General features: G+C 41.9%; 1 non-coding gene and 1 pseudogene across 1 annotated transcript; one reads left to right on the top strand and one right to left on the bottom strand.

Moving 5' to 3' along the window:
* Nucleotides 1-1,268: 1,268 nt before the first annotated feature.
* Trnak-cuu17 (transfer RNA lysine (anticodon CUU) 17) lies at nucleotides 1,269-1,341 on the top strand. Its single transcript has one exon. It is a non-coding gene; the product is annotated as a tRNA-Lys (tRNA).
* Nucleotides 1,342-2,759: 1,418 nt separating this feature from the next.
* On the bottom strand, nucleotides 2,760-3,700 carry LOC148000017 (general transcription factor IIF subunit 2 pseudogene; annotated as a pseudogene).
* Nucleotides 3,701-10,196: the final 6,496 nt, after the last annotated feature.

Raw genomic sequence — 10,196 nt, forward strand, 5'->3', positions numbered from 1 at the left:
TGGAAACCTGCATTCGTAGTTTATGGTGCTTCTGGATCTATCAAGACCCAAGGTCCTATCTGCATCCATTTTCTAGCATAGTTCGTTCTCCCTCTCTCCTTCCATAACTGTCTTTTTGTTTCTGTTTCCCTCCTACAAGCCCTGAATGAAACAATCCATTTTCATCCCCCACTGTTTCACCAGATCTCATCTCTCCTTCTTTTGCACTTTCTTCATATATTGGTTTTTAGTGTACAATAAAGAATATACACAACACCCAGACTATCAGCCAGGTGCTGTAACACGCCTAGGGTCACAGGTGAGGAGGACACGACATCTGTTACAACACTGGGAGTGACTGGCTCTCCTGGGAACCAGGGATGCAGGAACTTTTGCCCAGCCATCTGTTGTAGGTCCCTTATGGTCTGAACTTGTGCCCTGAGCAGTCATTGGACACTGGTCCCATATCCATTCCTACAACACCCAAAGGACACCTGTTGTTGTAATTATTTAAAAGTAAAATGGTAATTGTTTGGTCTTTTACCCTGCTAGGTCCTACACCTCAGTGCCCCAGATATCTGCTAGATATCTTGGCGGAAACACAGCCCAGCCACACACTCTCTTACACTCAAACTCTCACATAAAAGAACACACAACACAATAATCTTAGATCTAATTGGTAAGATATAATTGCCCACTTAAACATACAAAGCCCAGTACCATCTATCCCTTGCACCTTTTATTTACCAGGTCTCCAGCTTCTCCTTCTCCCACAACGACTCCTCGCTTCTCCCCTCTTTCCATCTTTTCTTTACTCACTCTCCCAACTATATCAACTCTTCCATGCTTTAGTTTCTCCTTCTCCTACAACGACTCCTAGCTTCTCCCCTCTCCATCTCCTGTCTCCTCTAACTCTTCTCAGTTCCCCATCGTGTCTCTAAACTGTCCCCTTTTCCACCTATATTCCTTACTTACTCTCCCCTCTCTCCATCTCCTGTCTCCTCTAACTTTTCTCAGTTCCCCATCGTGTCTCTAAACTGTCCCCTTTTCCACCTATCTTCATTTCTCCTCCCTCACTCTCTCCTGTCTCCTCTAACTCTTCTCAGTTCCCCATCGTGTCTCTAAACTGTCCCCTTTTCCACCTATCTTCATTTCTCCTCTCTCTCCATCTCCTGTCTCCTCTAACTCTTCTCAGTTCCCCATCGTGTCTCTAAACTGTCCCCTTTCCCACCTATCTTCATTTCTCCTCCCTCACTCTCTCCACTGTTCCATCCTTTTTCCCCCTATATTCCTTACTAGCTCAGTCGGTAGAGCATGAGACTCTTAATCTCAGGGTCGTGGGTTCGTGCCCCACGTTGGGCGCCATTTGTTGTTGTAATTCTATAAAAGTAAAACGGTAATTGTTTGGTCTTTTACCCTGCTAGGTCCTACACCTCAGTGCCCCAGATATCTGCTAGATATCTTGGCGGAAACACAGCCCAGCCACACACTTTCTTACACTCAAACTCTCACATAAAAGAACACACGACACAATAATCTTAGATCCAGTTGGTAAGATATAATTGCCCACTTAAACATACAAAGCCCAGTACCATCTATCCCTTGCACCTTTTATTTGCCAGGTCTCCAGCTTCTCCTTCTCCCACAACGACTCCTCACTTCTCTCCTCTCTCCATCTTTTCTTTACTCACTCTCCCAACTATATCAACTCTTCCATGCTTTAGTTTCTCCTTCTCCCACAACGACTCCTAGCTTCTCCCCTCTCTCCATCTCCTGTCTCCTCTAACTCTTCTCAGTTCCCCATTGTGTCTCTAAACTGTCCCCTTTTCCACCTATCTTCATTTCTCCTCCCTCACTCTCTCAACTGTTCCATCCTTTCCCCCTGCTCAGGTTCTACTCGCTCAACTGTCGCCAACTGTCTTCTCTCAACCTATTCTCTGAATCTAATCCCCCTCTTGCTCCTGACTCCTCCCTCTGCCCAAATCTAGCACTCTTGCCTAGAGAACTCCAAGGCAAACCACAACAGACGCCCATCACCCAGGTTCTCGAACATGCCCAGGATCTCAGGAACACAGGATCACAGAGGAAGCTCAGCATCCAGGAGATTGACACAGGCAGGAGCCCTGAAGAACTGACACGCTCAAGGTCACAGTTGAGGAAACAACTTCCTTCCCAACACACAGCATAACTGGGACCCACATAGAAACCAGGAAAACACAAACCCCACCCACGCAGAGGCCCAGGTTTGTCCCAGTTTTTTTTTTAACAAAGGGAACAGATCTCTTTATTAACATATGTTTAAAGGCAAAATATTACCTCTGTAGAAAGGGACAAGTTCCCTCTTCAGTTTCAGAAAAAGGAACTTCGACTCTGTTCCTTTAATAGTTTCCCTCCCCCCACTTTCTCCATTCTTACCTTAGTTCCTCAGAGATACAATTTCATTTAGGAAATGTCCCATTTACACTTGCAAAGCTAACCAGTGGGAACAGAGGCAGTTGTAACCCCAGACCCTACCCATACTGTAATGTTTTCCTTTTATAGGAGAGGGTCTTGCTGTGTATTCCAGACTGGTCTCAAAGCCACTCACCCTTTGCCTGCCTCAGTCTCCTGAGTGTCAGATACATATATGTGTCAGCATGCTCGCTGAATGCTATGGCTTAACACAAGTCTAGTCTATAAATAATATCTTTCTCTTCAAAAAACACTTAGAAACCTTTATGGAATCCCAGCTTTAGCAGTTTACTGAGGAATGGCCGACAGACTCAGTTGTGTTTGTCCTGACAGGGTGGGCAGGCAGTCAGCGTGTGGTGGCAGAGGCCTGCGTGTAACTGTTGCACACGCTTCTCTCAGTCGCTCTTCTCTGTTTGGTAATGCCTGTACTCTGGCTTCAGCTCCCACATATTCTTGTGAATTCCTTTTACATTCTGAATGCCGATTTCTTTCAAGATTTCTTTCAGGTATCCCACAGGTTGCTTTGTGATGTCCACCAAGTCCTTAAGATTATAGTACTAGTGTTTCTCAAAGGCTGAGAACAGCATGTCTAGGACGTGTTTTTTGTCTGCCCGAGCTCGCTTTCCATCTTCTTTCTTCTTCCCTTCATATTCAATATTGTACTGATGGTTAGCGACAGGCTTGTAATTGGTTGTTACAACTTTGTCCAGCTGTTGTGAGAGCCTTACAGGTTTGGAAGATTCTTCTATTTGCAATCTCTTTAGTTTCATGTAGTTTTCACTGGCAGCAGGTCGGCATTCCGCTCTCTGAACCACTATTCCTTCCAATGACAGTTTATCTGAGGAGCTCTCCGTAAACACTGTTAATGTCCAACACTTTGCAAGACAAATGGATGTTCTCTAGGAGCACTGACTGAAGCTGGTTTCGCACCAATATCATGAATATTCGCAAGATCCTCATTCAAAGTAAATGATACCTCACTCCTTCCTTGATTCTTGGCAATCCTCAGTTTCCCAACTTCACCTCTTCCAGGAGCTTTTGCCCATTGCTGGGACAAATATTTAGGAACCTTGACCAGTCAGTCACAAGCCGGTGTTCTGTTTGGCGCCCCTCAGATCGAGTTCCCCGCGCTCTGTCATGAGTTTGTCACGAGGCAGCGTGCGCGCACAAGCAGAGACCCGGAACTGAACTTCAGAGAGCGACAGACAGTCCAGAGTCAGACACTGGGACAAGTAGACCACGAAAAGCTGGAGTGGCTCACTGGCCAGAAACTAGGCACTTAAGACGAGAGGAACACGCCTCTGAATGAAGATTGTCCCAGTTTTTATCTATGCTCCAAGGAAACTCAGGCTTCTCAATCCCCCCAATCCACTCGTGCAACACGCAGACAAAGTTTGACTCACAGGAGCTCTGACAAAACAGAAACTCAGGAGCTTGGTTACTAGGACTTCAGTATCTCAGAGGCAACTTGACCTCCAGAAGCTTTGACAAACATAGGATCCAAGGATCCCAAGATCCGAGGATCAGAAAGACGCCTGGACTCCAAGAGTTCGGACATGACCAATATCACAAGAAGGACAGGCTCCAGTCAGAGACAGGTAGGGCAGGCACTAGAGGGAAGCAGATGGCAAGACGTAAGCACAAGAACATAAGCCATAGAAACCAAGCCTACTTATCATCAGAAACCAGTTCTCCCACTATAGTAAGTCCTGGATTTGCCATCACACCGATAAAGCAAGATTCGAAGGTAAAATCATATCTCATGATAATGATAAAGGTCTTTGAGAAGGTTATAACTCCCTGAAAGAAATACAGGAGAAAGCAACCAAACAGGTAAAGGAATTGAACAAAAACAGCCTAGATTTAAAAACAGAAACAGAAACAATAAAGAAATATCAAAAGGCAGGAGCCCTCAAGATAGGAAACCTAGGAAAGAGATCAGGAATCATAGATGCAAGCATCACCAATAGACTACAAGAGATAGAAGAGAAAATCTCAGGAGCAGAAGATACCATAGAAAACATAGATACAACAATCAAAGACCATGCAAAGTGAAAAAAGGTCCTAACCCAAACCATCCAGAAAAATCAGGGACACAGTGAGAAGACCAACCTTAAGGATAATAGGTATAGAAGAGAGTGAAGATTCCCAACTTAAATATCTTCAACTAATCATAGATGGAAACTTCCTCAAACTAAAACAAACAAAAAAATGAGATGCCCATGAACACCCAAGAAGCCCACAGAACTCGATAGATTAGAACAGAAAAAGAATTCCTACTGACACATAATAGTCAAAACACCAACTGCAGAAAACAAAGAAAGAACATTAAAAGCAATAAGGGAAAAAGGTCAAGTAACATACTAAGGCAGACCTATCAGAATTACAACAGACTTTTCAACAAAGACCATGAAAGCGTGTCCCAGACTTCATACCCACAGCGACTGGAGATCTGGCCCATAGCACTCACTGAAACTGGAAGTACGATGTAGCCAAGACTTGGCAAGAAGAACAATTTCATAAAAAATAATATAATTTTTCCCCATGCTAGCCTTCACACTTGGTCTACCATTTTTATTTGCAGGGATATGGGGCATGGCCACAGAATTTTTCCCCATGCTAGCCTTCACACTTGGTCTACCATTTTTATTTGCAGGGATATGGGGCATGGCCACAGAATCCCCTTTTGCCCTTTATGGCCTTGTTCTTGCCGTACAAGAAACACTGACTGATGTCAGGAGTGATTCCCTGGCCAAGGCCACCGCCCTGCTGAAAAGTGGCGGTGCATGCAGCTTCCTACGGAGGTTTCCATGATTGCAGAAAACAGAGGTGTCCAAGTGCTCCTAAGTGTCCTCTACGCTGTCTCAGGACACGGTTCTCCTTTGTTCTGTCTGGCAAGCTTTAAGCTTCCCCCTGACCCCTGGATGTTGGTGAACAAAATGAAAAGCAACACCAGTAGAAATGCTGTGCAGGGGCTCTGGGTTTCTTTTAAAAAGGGGCTTACCAGGTCCAGATAGGTTCAGTGCAGAATTCTATCAGACCTTCATAGAAGAGCTCATACCGATATTATCCAAACTATTCCACAAAATTGAAACAGATGGAGTGCTACCGAATTCCTTCTATGATGCCACAATTACTCTTATACCTAAACCACACAAGGACCCAACAAAGAAAGAGAACTTCACAACAATTTCGCTTATGAATATCGACACAAAAATACTCAATAAAATTCTGCAAACCGAATCCAAGAGCACATCAAAACAATCATCCATCATGATCAAGTAGGCTTCATTCCAGGCATGAGGGATGGTTTAATATATGGAAAACCATCAACGTAATCCACTAGATAAACAAACTGAAATATAAAAATCACATGATCATTGCATTAGATGCTGAGAAAGCATTTGACAAAATTCAACACCCCTTCATGATAAAAGTCCTGGAAAGATTAGAAATTCAAGGCCCATACCTAAACATAGTAAAAGCCATATACGGCAAAACAGTATCTAATATTAAACTAAATGGAGAGAAACGTAAAGCAATCCCACTAAAATCAGGGACTACACAAGGCTGCTCACTCTCTCCCTATGTATTCAATATAGTTCTCAAAGTTCTAGCCAGAGCAATCAAAAAACAAAAGGACATCAAAGGGATACAGATTAGAAAGGAAGAAGTCAAAATGATATGATAGTATATTTCAGTGATCCCAAATGTTCCAACAGAGAACTAATAAACCTGATAAACACCTTCAGCAAAGTGGCTTGGTATAAAATTAACTCAAATAAATCAGTAGCCTTCCTCTACAAAAAAGAGAAAAACAAGCCGAGAAAGAAATTAGGGAAATGGCACGCTTCATAATAGTCCCAAATAGTATAAAATACATCGGTGTGAATCTAACCAAGCAAGTGAAAGATCTGTACTATAAGAACTTCAATCCTCTGAAGAAAGAAATAGAAGATCTCAGAAGATGGAAAGATCTCCCACGCTCATGGATTGGCAGGATTAATATAGTAAAAATGACCATTTTACCAAAAGCAATCTACAGATTCAATGCAATCCCCATGAAAATACCAATCTAATTTTCAGAGAGTTAGAAAGAACAATTTGCAAATTCATCTGGAATAACAAAAAAACCAGGATAGCCAAAACTACCCTCAATAATAAAAGGACTTCAAGGGGAATCACTATCCCTGAACTCAAGCAGTATTACAGAGCCATCCAATGGAAACCATCCAACTGAAAAAAGATATAATTTTCAGGAAATGGTGCTGGTTCAACTGGAGGTCAGCATGTATAAGAATGCAGATCGATCCATTCTTAGCACCCTGTACAAAGCTTAAGTCTAAATGAATCAAGGAACTCCACATCAAACCAGATACACTCAAACTAATAGAATAAAAAGTGGGGAAGAGTCTCGAACACATGGGCACTGGAGAAAACTTCCTGAACAAAATACCAATGGCTTAGGCTCTAAGATCAAGAATCGAGAAAGGGGATCTCATAAAACTGTCAAACTTCTGTAAGGCAAAGGACAGTGCTGTTAGGACAAAATGGCAACCAACAGATTGGGAAAAGATCTTTACCAATACTACAACTGATAGAGGGCTCATATCCAAAATATACAAAGAACTCACGAAGTTAGACTGCAGGAAGCAAATAACCCTATTAAAAAATAGGGTTCAGAGCTAAACAAAGAATTCACAGCTGAGGAATGCTGAATGACAGAAAAGCACCTAAAGAAATGTTCAACATCTTTTAGTCATGAGGGAAATGCAAATCAAAACAACCCTGAGATTCCACCTCACACCATTCGTAATGGCTAAGATCAAAAACTCATGTGACAGCCGATCCTGGCGAGGACATGGAGAAAGAAGAAAACTCCTCCATTGTTGGTGGGATTGCAGACGGGTACGAACATTCTGGGAATCAGACTAGAGATTGCTCAGAAAATTGGACATTGAACTACCCGAGGACTCAGCTATACCTCTCTTGGGCATATACCTAAAAGATGCCCCAAAATATAACAAAGACACATGTTCCACTATGATCATAGCAGCCTTAGTTATAATAGCCAGAAGCTGGAAAGAACCCAGATGCCCTTCAACAGAGGAATGGATACAGAAATGTGGTGTGCATTTACAAAATGGAATACTACTCTGCTATCAAAAACAATGGCTTTATGAAATTCATAGGCAAATGGAGGGAACTGGAAACTATTCTCCTGAGTGAGGTAACCCAGTCACAGAAAAACAAACATGGTATGCACTCATTGATAATTGGATATTAGCCCAAATGCTCGAATTTCCCTAGATGCACAGAACACAAGAAACTCAAGAAGGATGAACAAAATTCGAATGATTCACTCCTTCTTTAAAAGGGGAACATGAATACCCTTCAGAGGGAATAGGGAGGGAAAGTTTAGAACAGAGGCAGAAGGAACACCCATTCAGAGCCTGCCCCACATGTGGCCCATACATATACAGCCACCAAACTAGATCAGATGGATGAAGCAAAGAAGTGCAGGCTGACAGGAACTGGATGTAGATGTCTCCTGAGAGACACAGCGAGAATATAGCAAATACATAGGCGAATGCGAGCAGCAAACCACTGAACTGAGAACAGGACCCCTGTTGAAGGAATCAGAGAAAGGACTGAAAGAGCTTGAAGGGACGTGAGACCCCAAATGAACAACAATGCCAACCAACCAGAGCTTCCAGGGACTAAGCCACTACCCAAAGTCTATACATGGACTGACCCTGGGCTCCAACCCCATAGGTAGCAATGAATAGCCTAGTAAGAGCACCAGTGGAAGGGGAAGTCCTTGATACTGCCAAGACTGAATCCCCACTGAACGTGATTGTGGGACGGAGGGCAGTATTGGGGGAGGATTGGGAGGGGAACACCCATATAAAAGAGGAGGGGAAGGGATTATGGGGATATTGGCCCGGAAACCAGGAAAGGGAATAACAATCGAAATGTAAATAAGAAATACCCAAGTTAATAAAAATGGACAAAATAAAATAAAATAAAAATCAACTGTGAATATAGAAATATCTGATAGAACCCACTTCCCATATCACAGATACTTAAAGTTAAGCATATCATAAACCATAATGCAGTAAACACAGTTCCTACACTTCTCTGTGCACGTACACAATCTCACCTATCCATCAGATGCACATACCCTTATTTCCTACATATAAATTACTCCCTAGTTATACTGTATAGCGTCATAGAAAATATTCATCAAAATTTCCATGACCCTTTAGTAAATATACTATCACTTCAACATTCCCCTCACAAAAATCATGTTCTTTACAGAAGGCAAACAAGGGGAGAAGGTATAGAAATCATTCAGTCTCCACATGCACAAGATTCTCAAGGACTTTCTAGAATTCAAGGAAAATGTAAGCCCAACACATTTAAATTCATGGTGCATAATGAAAGTAATGCTAAGGAGAAAGTCCATAGCACTAAATATCTTCACAAAGGGTTTGGAGAGATTTCCTCCTAGCAATGTCAAAGCAGGCCTGAAAGCTCTAGAACAAACAGAAGCAAAATAAAACAAGCAGTCAATAAAAAATAATCAAACTCAATCCTTAAATCAACAAACGAGAAAGAAAGAGAAGCACACCAAGACCCAATGTAACCAAGGGCTGCTTATTTCAGAAAATCAAGAAGACAGACAGAACCTTAGCGAACTAGAGACAGAAAGAGAACACCCAAAGCAAGGAAATCAGAAATTACAAGAAAGCTAGATTAAAGGACACTGAAGAACTACAAAGTGTCATGAGGTCTTACTTCAAAACCCTGAATGCCACAAAAATAAAAAATCTGCATGTAATGGACAGTTTTTACCATTTACCAAAGGTAAATCAGGAGCAGGTAAATAATTCAAACAGTCCTATAAACCCCTTAAGAAATAGAAAGTCACCAAAAGTCTCTCAAACAAAACAAACTCAGGGCAGATGATTTTCATACACAATTCCACAAGACTTTAAAAAGAAGACTTATACCAACACTCCTTAAACTACTTGACAAAATAGAAAGAGAAGAAACACTGCCAAACTTCTTCTATGAGGCTACAGTCATGATGATACCGAATCCATAAGAAGACACAACAAAGAGAATTTCAGATGAATTACCTTTATGAACGTTGATGTAGAAACACACAGGAAATACATGCAAACTGGATCTACCTACATATCACAGATAGCATCCACCATGATCAAGTAGACTTGATCCCAGGGATGGAAAGATGACTCACTAAATGGAATTCCACCATGGGAATCCACCATATAAAAACGCCGAAAGGAAAAACACCCCACAGGATCATTTGAGGCTGACTAATCCTTTGACAACATCCAGCAACACTTCATGTTAAAAAGTCATGGAGACATCAAGGGTACAAAGTGCATATTTAAACATAATGAAGGCAATATATAGCAAGGCAATGGCAAACATGAAATTAAATGGAGGGGAACCTAAGCAATTCCACTTATATCGGAGACAAGGTTGCCCACTCTCTCCCTATCTATTCAACATAGTACTTGTTCTAGATAGAGCAATAAGACAACTAAATGAGATGAATGAGATACAAATTGCAAAGGAAGAAGCCAAAGTACCCTTATTTTTGCAGATGATATGATAGTACACATCGGTGACCACAAAATTCTACCCAAGAACTCCTGCAGCAGAGTGCATGTAGCGAACATATCAACAAAGTGGCTGGATACAAAATTAACTCAAAAAATCAGTTGTCATAA

The sequence above is a fragment of the Rattus norvegicus genome, chromosome 17 (assembly GCF_021556685.1).
Source record: "Rattus norvegicus strain SHRSP/BbbUtx chromosome 17, alternate assembly SHRSP_T2T, whole genome shotgun sequence".
Lineage (NCBI taxonomy): Eukaryota > Metazoa > Chordata > Mammalia > Rodentia > Muridae > Rattus > Rattus norvegicus.